This window comes from Acomys russatus, chromosome X, assembly GCF_903995435.1.
Source record: "Acomys russatus chromosome X, mAcoRus1.1, whole genome shotgun sequence".
NCBI lineage: Eukaryota > Metazoa > Chordata > Mammalia > Rodentia > Muridae > Acomys > Acomys russatus.
Genome location: NC_067169.1, coordinates 16,263,207 through 16,275,833, shown reverse-complemented (window position 1 = coordinate 16,275,833; position 12,627 = coordinate 16,263,207). Strand labels below are relative to the sequence as shown.

The 12,627-nt window shown below is 46.7% G+C and overlaps 1 pseudogene; it reads right to left on the bottom strand.

Annotated features, from left to right (window-relative positions):
• LOC127184731 (pre-mRNA-splicing factor ISY1 homolog) overlaps positions 1-7,053 on the bottom strand; it is a 67,543-nt pseudogene extending 60,490 nt beyond the window's left edge.
• Positions 7,054-12,627: the final 5,574 nt, after the last annotated feature.

The following is a 12,627-nucleotide window of genomic DNA, read 5'->3' as shown; positions in this document are numbered from 1 at the left end:
ACGGCCAACTCCAGTGCCAAATTCTGTCTCGAAACCTTATCAATTAAGGATCCGCCTGCCCAAACCTAGTGATTATGGCTATGGCGTAGGGCTCAGAATGAGATTCCATGATTGCCCCATGCTTTAAGGCGTGGGGGTAGGCAGCACAATTATGGTTGTGATACAAGCTGAAGAGGGGAATACTGTGAAGAGGAATGGCTCTTCCTTTCCTGCCCAAATCCCTCAAAGTATCAAGAATGCAGGCCTGAGTTAAGACTTTCCTCTTTGTCCTTTTCTATAGCTAAGAAATTGACCCGTCGATTTGTCTTTGCAGTCTCCTGTACCAAAGCATCCAAGGTCACTGAATCATGAAATGTGGCTTCTGGCCTTACTTCTAGCTTTCTGGTCTTTACTTTGAGTCTCCTTTGCCCTTCCTTTTGGGCCAAGTTAGCAGAGTTATTCTGTGGCTACACACACACACACACACACACACACACACACACACACACACACACACACACACCCCTCCCATGCATACACCCAAGCTTTGCTTTATTCAAACAGAGCAGAAGAAAGCCACTCAGTGGGCACAGGTAAACAATGAATAGCCACATGCTGGCTGCCAAGCAGCTCCCAGATAATAGGTAGGGTTGAAAGCCAAAGTTGTGGGCTTTTAGGTGGGGATGGTAATCCTTACAGCTTCCCATCACCCTCTGCCTGTTAAGGAAACTGGGACAAGCCATTTGGGTGGCTGTGCCCAGATCTGGCTGAAGAAGTGCCCAGCTGTTGCTCTCTCTTCTCTCTAGTTTTCAGTCCCCCATCATGGGGACTCATTATGGCTGTGATCGTTGCTGATGACATTAATGCACTGTGCTGCTTCTCTGTCGCACGTGCCATCTGCTCCCATCAGCCCTGTGGGGTAAGTGGTAGGTAATTGTTTCCCATCGGTAGTCCATTTTCTCAGCTAAAGAATGCGAGATTCAAAAATAAACATCCACTCTGAGTCATTGCGACAAGGCTAGTGCGGGTCTGGGGGCAGCCACCCCATCTACTGCTAGTAGTAGGTGAGGATGCGTTCCCCCCATAATTCAAGTCGAAGGGCAATTTGATTCATTAACAGTGACTCTGGGGGAGGAGGAGGTTCAGGGAGAGAGCAGGGACAAAAAAAAAAAAGACCCTGAGAGTCCTTATAAACCAGCAGGGTCAATGCAAAAGAGAAGGAGAGAGAAGGAAAGAGAAATTGGTGATTCATCAGCTGGTGAGTGGTTGGAAATGAGAGATAAGAGCTGGCTCCCCAGCTCAGCCTCCTCGTCAGCCAGGGCCACGCTGACTCACCAAGGACTGCAGGTTCCAGACCATAATTGAATTGAAAATTGGGTCTGTGGAAAAGTATGGCAAAGCTCTAAAGGTGGGCAAGCAGAGAGGACAGGGTAAAAGCCCCTCCCACAGAAATTCTAATGGGGCCAAAGCATCATGCCTGAGTTACATCTTTACGTGTCCCCAGACTCCTGGGATGACCAATTGGGCACTTTTTTTTTCTTAAAGGAAATTGCATCCTGTGGTTCACTTTTAACCTGTTTTCTTTAAGCACTGCCATGGCGTCCTCAGTTTAACCTTCACCTCCTCTCAGAGCTCATCTCCACAATCATCAGTCATTTCTTAAATAAATATTTATTCAGGTCCTGCCGGATGCCTAGCGCCAGGCTCCTTGGGAGATTGCTAGGAGTCTCTGGCACTGGCCAGGCCCCTCTCTGACATTTGCCAGTGGTCTACTGGGCACAACTGTAACAGCTCTCCAATTCTGCTTCTTCATCTCCGCAGTGGGCTTCCTTCCCAGGTTTCCTAAGATGATACTGAGAAGGCTAAAATGAAGGAAAGTGTGTGAGCTCAGGCCAGAGGAAAATGGGTTTGAAATGCGGGGACCACACTGCTGACTTTCTCCAGACATTCATCCTTGTGGCTGACCCCACTTGCTTCTTCCATCAGCCATGACCTCTATACACCTGCTGGCTTACGCCTCCATGTCACACCTCTCCATATTCGCAGTCCATCTGATTGCACTCCTTTTCTAGATGGCCAGTCCCTCCTTGGGCAGGGGAGAACAGGGCTCTCCTCCTAAGACCCTCTCTGGCTGTTGCCCTTCTACCAATGCAATATGATTTCAGTTATAGGAAGGAGATTCCCTCAGACCATATTTGCTTCCGTTGCAGCCAGGCCCACTAATTGATTCATGTTATTTTATTTTCTGTACTGGTGGTTAAGGCCTCCAGCAATTTTATGCAAATTTATGAACCTTATGCAAATTAGGGCATCCCTAGACTAATTGCACGCAAAATGGAAGCGTTTGCAGGCACATCCCCCATTCAACTGTGCCCTGGCTCCTTCTCAATCTTTACGGGAGTCTCAAATTCTGCTATTCTCACATGCTTCCCAGATCAGCAGCCATCTCTTCCCCCTTGCTTCCTCATCCTCTGTACGTTTTTTACTCGTCATTTTGCAATGTCTGAGGGACAGTGCCAGCCTCATTTGCAAGAGCTGTGTGTGCTTGGTAGCCCAGGAAACCACAGAGAGCCATGGGGAACACCCCACACAACCTGTTTTCACTGGACTCCTACTCAAGTTTCTCTTTAAGTCCATTCTTCTTGGAGTACTGAGCCCGGCCTAGGACACCTGCCTGAAGCATACACACACACACACACTTACCGTGGCTCCTTTTGGTAAAGCCAGAGCTATGTGCGGTCGTCCTGTCACTAGGAGACCCAGTTCACAAATGCAAGCCTATTCTTGCTCTCAACTTATTCAAATTGTTCTGCTTTAGATGGGGTTCCTAAAAGCAGAGTCCTAGGAAGGGACAATATTAAAGTGTGCAGGTACCACACAGCTGCCTCTCTCCAGACAAAGAATGTGGTTTTATTACACACACACACACACACACACACACACACACACACACACTCCTTCGTAGTCTGTTATTGCAAGTAGTTCAAAGGGCAAGGGTGGTAATTTATCAAATGTTTAGGGACAAGGGAGCTCTCATCCCATCCCGGGCAAATGTGGACCAGTGTTTAGCAGCTGAGAGACAGGACAGCAGCTGCATCTCCCACGGGCATATTTTTTTTTGTTGTTGTTTGCCTCACTTAATTTACCTTTTACATCGCTGTAAAGCATGAATTTACATTATCCCCATTTTTATAAACATGGCATCTACTGCTAAGCACAGATTGCCACCAGCTAGTGAGCATCCAAGGCAGAAGAGACAAGAATGAGCTTTGAATCTGTACTTCCGGGTTCTCTCACAGACCAGGCCAGACCCACAGAGGGTCACAATTTTTGTGTTTTGCTCCTTCCAAATCCCAGGGTGTAACGTATGCTTCAGAAGTCTCTCGTGTGCTTGGCTTTCTCTCCAGACTCTCCCTCCCCTCTGCCCCCTTTCCTATGTTCACTTTCTTATGGCTTCTTTCTTACAAAATTCTTCATGGAACTGTGAGGAGGGAGTGGCACTAGAGTCACAGAGAACAGAACACTGTCTCCTCCCTTTCCCCTATTCCCTTCCTTCCTTTGCTGCCAGTCCCTTCCCCCACCTTCGTTTTCCTTCCATTGTCATCTTTTCCTCCCACTTCCTTTCATCTTCACCTTCACATTCCCTCTCTGCTTCATTTCATCTTCTGCCTTCCTATTCCCTTCATGTTTCTTGATCTTTACACACACACACACGCACACACACACACACACACACACACACACACACACACACACACACACACACCCATTACTCTTGCTTTTGCCCCCAGATAAACCTCTCCTGGCCCAATTAGCAACAGGGAAGCTGCTGCAGTGTGCTCCTAAGGGCTTGGGAGAAGAGAGTCTGTCACCTCAAGGTGTGGGCTGGTGAATCCAGACAATAGTCCACGCCCTTCACTGCCACCTGAGTGAGTGGTCTGGAGGCACCAGGATTCCATAGTCTGTGTGGAGCAGGAAGTGGTACCAGGATTTGCCTCTGAGTGGCAGTCTTGGGGCAAGGTGAAGAGAAGGAGCCTGATGGGAGATTAGAGAGGCTGAAATGGGAGGTGAGTCATTTCAGGTTCTTAGGAAGAGCCACAGGGCAACTAGCTTCACAGAACGGCTGAAGGAGGAAGGGTCTGCTGCCGCCTATACATAGTAAACCTTGATGCCTAGAGCGCATGCAACTGGCCCTTGAACAGCTATGTCTGGGAGTCTGACCCCTTAGGTTCTCTTTGTGTCACAAGTCCAAGGATGCCCTGTGGTCTTCCTACTACTTACTTCCCTCCCTAGTTCTTTCTCTCCCTTCTTTGGTGATCTTCTCTCTTCTGAATTTCATTTCCTGGTTCCCTGATAGAAACTGAACAAACTCAAAGTCCGCTTGCATCTCTACCAAGAGCTTCCATCTCTGCATTATAACAGCTTGAGGGTGGCTTTCTTGTGACTTAGCTGGCACTATTGGTAGGCAGAGCCACCATGGAAGTCAAAGGAGCCACTGGCCCCATTGTATAGATGAGGGAAATGTGCCTCTGAGAGCTCAGGACTCTGTGTACTCTTTCTAGCATAGGGTCTCTGAGGACTTGATGTTCAGGGTGTCTGCTCTGCATATAAAGAGAAACACGTCAACAGGGAAGAATTATTCACCTAGAAAAGGTGTTGAGCTGGTGTAGAGATGTTAGGGTTCAAGTTAAACACAGAAGATGTCCCTACCATCCCCCATACCCCTACAAAACCCCAAAGGACTTTCATATCCTCCAGAGAAACATTCATATGTCCTGAGAGAGCATACCTTTTAGAGGCACCTGCACATTCTTGCGTTTTTCTCCCATGAGAACAGGCCCAAGGAAGCCTATGGAAGCATAAGGCAAAAGAAGTTAGCTAATTAGTCTTCCCGTTTAAAGCTTACATTTGGGGGCTGGAGAGATGGTTCAGTGGTTAAGAGTACTGGCTGGTCTTCCAGAGCACCTGGGTTCAATTCCCAGCATCCACATGACAGCACACAACTGTCTGTAGCTCCAATATCTGACACTCTCACACAGACATACATGCAGGCAAAACACCAATGCACATAAGATAAAAATAAATTATTAAAAGAATAAAGCCGGCATTTCTGAGTCAGACAAAAATCTGACCCCAGGGTCAGTAGAGCTTTAAGAGCCACCATGCTTTGCATTTTCTGCCGTGGTGCTATCTGGGTACTCGCTAGGCACCCAGGAATGGGGTGAGTGTCTCACTTTGAAAATATAACTCAACAGAGCAGGGACACAAAGAGAATGAAGGTCTGTGGGGTATGGTTTACTTGGTGCTTTGCAGCCTGAACAGCATTTTCATAGACACTCCATGTCTTCCCAAAACACACCTGGGGCAGAGGGTTGGCAGATGTTGTTATTCCCATTTGTCAGAGCCAATGGTCAGAACATTCTCCACAGTTGAGTGGAGAGTGGGATATGACTTTCTCACGTACTCTGGTGCCTCACATTTGACCATGTCCCCTGGATGGGGAGGCCTGGTGGCACTCAGAGGAAGGACAGCAGGTAGCCAAGAAGAGACTTGATACCCTATGAGCACATACAGCGGGAGGTAATCCCCCTGAGGAACAGTCATAGGGCAGGGGAATAAGGGGAAAATGGGAGGGAGGGAAGAATGGGAGGATACAAGGGATGGGATAATCATTGAGATGTAACAAGAAAAAATTAATAAAAAAAGGAAACAAAAAAACAAAACAAAACAAGAAAAGAAAAAAGAAAACTGACTGCCATGACCCACTTGAGGGGTATGTAGTTAGTAAGAAAAGGAGTGAGGACTCCAGATGGGTCCTTTGGCTCACATGTTGTTGCTGGTGCTCTCTGCTGAGATGAGGGTTTATGGCAATAAGGGCTTTGAGTGATTGCTGTTGCTCCTCAGGACCAGAGAGGGAGAGCAAAAGGGCAAGTGGGAAAGGTCCAAAGACCTGGAAGATAGAAGGGGAGGAGAGTTGGCGTACTTTTAAAATTTATTTTTATTTTGGGTTCCTTAAAGCTCTCTCTCCCTTTTCCACCCCAATCCTTTCTAACACCCCAACACCAGGTAGGAGAGAAAGAAAGTTAGTGAGGAGAGGGGGGTGTAGTTTTTCTTAACAACTTCCTGCTGTTTAGGGTTGTTGGGTTCTTTGAAACAAGCCCAATCTTTATTTCAGGAGATCTCCGACTTCTCATTAAACTGCATCAACAGCAACCAGGAGCAGCAGGGGGCAAGCACCAGCAGCTGCCTTCTTTCTCAGGGACCTCAGTCTCTCTCTCTGGGTGTGGCTTTTATCTCCAGTGGCAAAGACCACGCCCCTACATGAGGTAGTTCCCAGTTGACAAGGATCACGTGCCCTCTCATGAGGCAGTTATCAGCTGTGGACAAACTGGAGCAGCCCCCTTCATATCCTACACCAGGGGTTAAAACAAAAAAAATATGTTTACATATAACCCAAAACTTCCACAACAGAGGAGAAAAGAAAGAAGTGAAGAAATGAGAAGAACAGACGGGTAGGGGACAAGAAGAAGGCTGAGTTAGGGATTGGGAACTTCCTTGTGAAACAAGCAAAGAGAAGGAAGCTGTGCCGCCAGGGAGAGAGTGAGCCCTGGGACTGGTTTCTCAGGCAGGACATCCCTGTGAGAATGCTGTTGAATGCCAGACCATAGGATTTCCCTTTTTCATGCATATTTTCCCCATGAAAGGCAAGAATACACTTGCAGTGTTTATAAATGGCATTATACCTTGTTTTCTCATTTTACCCAGAAGGAAAGCAGGGCTTGGTGAAATGAAGTCACACAGATGGCACTTTGTAGAGTCCACATTCAAAAAGCAGGAAGTCTGCCCTCAGCATCTGAGTCCTTAACTCTAACTGCATACAGACAGTGACCTCTCTCTGCTTGGGTATTTATTCTGCAGGATTCTCCGAGAGGCTCATGAAATGGGGGAGAAGAGATCACTTTCTCAAGAATAGCTATGGAGGCAACCCTATGCATAGCCACAGAGCTGGCATTTTTGGGCCTCTGTCCTGTATGAGTGAGCCTTGGACCTACCAGTTGCCATGTCTCTGGTCATGCCTGGAGGGTCTGAGCAAACCAACAGAAAGGGGTTTATCTACAAACATGAAGAAATTGGTGTATTTTTCTCTTCTTGTCATTTGTCCTTGGAAATAACTGCTCTCAGGCCATGCACGCACCACTCTTTTCACCTTTTCTACCTACTCTTCCTATCCCTGTGGTGACAATATAACCTACAGCCACTGTAACGTTTGGCTTTAAAGAAAGGTCATGTCCTTCACGTTTCCTCTGAGCAAAGCCAAGACTGACACCTTCCCACATTCCATCTCATCTAGACATCTATGATAAAAGGAGTTATTTGTTGGGGGAAATTGGTACAGTCTCATCTTTCTTTTCAGTCTTGACTCAGTTTGCATTGATAAAATTGGGATGGAAGTCAAACCTAAAAGCTGAGGACACAGTCAAAATACAAGTCAAGTGTGCATAAGAGTGTGCCTGTATGTGAGATAGCATTATGTTCTTGAGCATGCCTTATGTAAGTGTGCATGTGAGCGTGAGCATCTTCATGTGAGTATGCCTACACAGTTTTTCTTCCAACAAAGCCAGAAGAGATTTCAATGGATCAAGTCTTTCATTAGGACCCTTTGCACAGCGCTCTGTAGGGAACATGATACAGCTGGTAGACAGTTGGAGCCAGACAGGTGAATGGCTATGTGGTCTGCCCACCCCAGCTTCATGGCCTCTCATTCTTTTCCCATTGCATTCAGCACAGAAAAGAAGGTTCTGGGTCACCATCATAATACAGCAGTGTTTTGTCTGTTTGAAGTGTCTAGAAGTGGGCAGTTTGAAAAGGAAGGCAGAAAACTGAAGGACATTGGAAGCAGAAATGTGCTATGGTTCTAGGTAGCCTGTGGGAGTGGAGTGGGAGGCCATTTGGCCTCAGAAATCACAAGGGATGGCAGATGTCCCACACCCATCCTCTTTGATTTGGGGGGACCTTGGAAACAGAAGAACATTGTTGGTTAGGAACAGTACTGTAAATGTTTTTGGCAATAGGGGTTTGCCTATTGCCACAGGCTGAGAACTGCTGCTCTTCCTTGCCAGCTGACTCAGCATGAACCAGAGAGAAGGTAAGATGGAAAGGACTGGTTGCTAGGAGCTGGGAAGCCTTGTACTATACACATGCTGTTTTGCAAAAGCTTCTCTGTGCACCTCAACTCCTCACCGCTGTCCCTGACCTTGCTGACCAGGCTGGACGAGGTACTAGATCCCTTGGCTTAGGGTGAGCTATGCCATCATAGTGAAGGACGCCACCTACAAAGGAAATATGAGGCTCCTTCTCCGCCTACAATGTTACAACAGCAAAGCACACCCATCTCACTCACAGAGTAGCTTCAGAGAGGTAGCCCACCGAAAACAGAGGAAAGAGCTGTCTTTAGTCCAAAGACTGAGTTTTGTTGGATACAGACTTTTTTTTCTGAGACAGGGTTTCTCTGTATAGCCTTGGCAGTCCTGGACTCGCTTTGTAGACCAGGCTGGCCTCGAACTCACACAGATCCGCCTGCCTCTGTCTCCCTGAGTACTGGGATTAAAGGCGTGCGACACCACACAGAGAGAGGTGCACATGCATGTCTCTAGTTCTTTATTGTTGCTCAGCTTCAGCATCGAAATTGCAGTAGGGATGGGTGGAAAGTAGAATCAGACCACGGAATATTTAGCCCAGGCCCCATTTCCAGAAAGAACCGAAGGCTAGGGCCATCTGTAGTTGACATGACTGACCACTCGCTGAGTTTCTGAAGTAGCCAGGAATGTTTCCTAAGGCATGATGCCCCTACTTCTGACCTTTCCTAGGAGGAAGGATTTGCCATCACCACCTGTACTGTGGTTGGATTTTTTTTGGGGGAGTGCATTTTCTCAATCCCCATTAACAAGTGTCCCTGCCTGCAGCCTGGGAAGGACAGTACTCCTCAAAGCTAGCAAATTCAGCTCCCAGAATGGCTGCTTTCTTGTCCCCATCCCACTCCAGCTTTTGAGGGAAATTATACTGGAATTCTAAGGAGCCTGAGGTGATCCTTGGTAAACATATGTTCTTTGTTCCTCTTCTCTCTTAAGGGAATTCAGAGCTTGACCATGAGTTCATGAGGTCTTTAGGAAGCTTCTAGAAGGGCTGTTCCTCTGCTTTGCACACAAGCATCCCCTTGGAATGAAACCCAAGACCAATTTGCCTATCAAGGCATGAATGAAGCATAGCATCCATAAGATGGCTCAGCTGGTAAAGGAGGCACTTTTCCGACAGGCCCAAGGAGCTGAGTTCGATCCCTGGAACCCAGGGTGAAAAGATTGAGCCAAACAGTTCCTGAAAAAAATGTCCTCTGGCCTCCAGGTGTGTACGTTCATACAGATATAAACATAAACATAAGAATAAATAAGATAAAGTAAAATAACAAAAATAAAGTAAGAATGAAGCAAAGTACACTGGGAAGAGGAAGTATTGCATTGTCTTTGATTATTCTGGCTGAGAATACAGTTTGGATTGAGTCCAGAACCTACAGAATGACAGTGGCTGTGAGATGACAACCCTTGTGCCTTGCATGCCTATGGATGGCCACAAGTCCTGAGTGCCAGCCAGGCCAGGCAACTAGCCTTAGGCTGACCTGCTTCCAGAACTCTGGCTTCCCATCCTGTGCTTTTCTAGCAAGGCGCCATTTCCATATTCTCTGGCAATAACTAATTAGCGATTATAAAGCTCTTTGAAATATGAAGTGCAGCATGATAATATCGGTAATGAGCCTGATTCTTTCCCTCTTGCACGAGGGAGGGAGCGCTGGGGTGGGGTGGGGTCGGGGGGGGGGGAGCAGCTTCCTCTCCCTGACCCGCCTCCGAGCCCTGGTTTGATCAAGTAGCCCTGGGAAAGGGGCTTGAGCCCTGGCAATTGGCCTGGGAAAGCTGCCCACGGGCACAGCAGCGCTTTGACACCTGCCTTGCTCTAATCATCTACCCCCCCACCCCCCCCCCGCCCCCGACACACACACACCCTGCCCCTGCCGTCAGCTGCCTACCAGCTGCTGATTTGACCTCCCCTCAGCTGGGGAGAGGGACGAGGATGATGGATGGAAAAGGGAGAAGAGAAAGGTGGGGTTAGGGTGAAGGGAACAAGTTTGGTTCGTGGTATCCTTAATGTGATTTAGAATTTCATATTAATATATCACCTCAGAAAAAAAATTAATGAGAAACGTGAAGAAAATAGGATAATGAATATGAGAATATATGAGGAGTGCTTTGGGCTTCTTAGAACAAAGGTGCAAGGAATCATTGCTCTGATTTTCTCACGGTGCATATATATTTTTATTAAACTCTAAAAAAAAAAAAAAGTGCCAGTAGATTCACTTCTTTGCAAGGTATTAACGCCTCACAGAGGAGTCACTCTTCAATTAGTTCTCAGAGCCCCAGCCCACCTCGTGGCTGTTTTCTTGTGGTGCGCTGCTCAAGACTTCCACTTAAGGGGCGTGGAGAGTAGATTAAAACAGTGCCTGGCTTTGCCCAGAGTCCCTACTACACACATGCCCGAGGAAGTGGCTTTGTGAGCAAGGAGAGCTCCCAGAGGTGGCAAGGCTGGGAGCAGACCAAAATCAGAAGCCAAGCCCTGGGTGGATGGAAAACTTGGGGCAACCCTGGGGAAATAGCAACCATATTTCTGTGTTCAGCCCTACCAGCTTCTTGCTACTTCCCAAGTGTCCACTCAAGCTCCACCTCATTCAGAGAATTAAAACGTAATTAAATGGACATGCCAAGGTGAAAAGGAACTTGTGGAACATCGAGCCCAAAGGACTAGAATGATTGGAACAGAAAGGAAGATGACTATTTCCGCCTGTGTTGCAGCTCTCCATGCAGAATTTCCTCAATTTACAATGAAGTTATGTCCCAATAATCCCATTGTCTTAAAAGACAGTTAGCAGCTCTAACCTACCTACCACACACCCCAGCTTAGTGAAGAAGAGAGTCTTAGCTATCTTTCCCTCTTACTATAGGACTGACTGGGAGCTATGCCCCAATGTCATTGTCTGAAGTAAGGAATGTCATACCACATAATGTTAGCTCAGGGAAAGGTCAAAGTTCAAATTTTGAAGTTTTTTTGTTCTGTTTAGTTTTTTGTTTTGTTTGTTTGGGTTTTTTTTTTTAATGCATCTTTAGTATTCTAGTTTAGTTTCTGTTGCTGTGCTAAAATGCTGACCAAAAGCAACCTGGGGAGGAGAGGGTTTATTCCATCCTATAGCGTGTGGTCCATCATCCATGAAAGTCAGGGCAGAAACTCTCTGGGCAGGAACCTGGAGGCAGGAACTGAAGCAGAGGCTATGGAGGAATATTGTTTACCAGCCTGATCTGCATGGCTTCTTCAATCTGCTTTCTTATAGAACCTAGGACCAACTGCCTAGAGGTGGTACTACTCACAGTGGGCTGGGCCCTTCTACATTAGTCATTAATCAAGAAGTCACTCTACAGATTTGTTTACAGACTGTTTTATGGAGGCATCTTTTCAATGAAGGTCCTCTCTTCCCAGGTGACTCTAGTTTGTGTTAAGTTGACAACAAAACAAGCAAACAAACAAATAAACCAGCACCATTACATAGTTAAGTTAAAAACATATAAGTAGAACCATTGTAATTTGTGTGTTGACTCTCATAATGTGATCCCTGGGCAGCAACATCAGCATTACCAGGAACATGTTGAAGATGTCCCCAATCCCCACCTCAGCCCTACTGAACAAGATTCTCCAACATAGGGCTAAGCAAGATGTGTCTTAACAACTTCTCCAACATGATCAAATTGGAGGACCCCTGAGTTTAGATGGATTGCAATCATTAAAAACAAAGAGCTGAGTCAAGATGGCCAGACTTTTGTACCTTATCTGAGTTCTGAGAGGAAGCTAGCCTGGGAGAGTGTGCCCTTTGTTATCACTCAGCAGCTGAGACCTACCCTTAAGGGGTTGAGCTCTGAGGGCTGTATAGGGATACTCCTAGCCACAACTGAGCAGCACATCCTTCTTTGAGTGGGGATCTGAATGGGACATCGCAGAGCCTACTACCCTGGATGATATAGTTTTAGTTGCTTCAAACAGGAAACCATGGTGAGTCTCTATCTTTACACCCCCCACACACACACCCGTACACAGAAACCCAGGTTTGACCTAACTGGGGCAGTGAGAGGATGAAGAAAGGACATAGAGAAAAGCTTGGATTAGATAATCTGGGCTCTTGGATGGAGAAACCACAGCACCCTGGAAACTCAGCATATTTATTATATTGAGTTGAATAGAGAAGTAAGGTTCTTCCATACAACTGAGGAGGCAAGATATTACATACAGAGAAACAAGGAGGCAGAGCTTTGTAGCAGAATAGTCTTCAGAACATAAACATCCGCATGAGAAAGCGACAGTGGACATTTTCTGCACATACTGTCAACATTTGTACTCAGACCCAGGGCTAAAGCATTGGCGTCCTTGGCATACCTGTGTCTATGTCAAATGATACACATTCACTCAGGACTTCATTTGCTTCCTATAGTACTTAATAGAGAGTTGGAGGCGGGGCAATGATATGCCAGGCTGTGAGTTCTTCCCTTCCCAGACTCATGG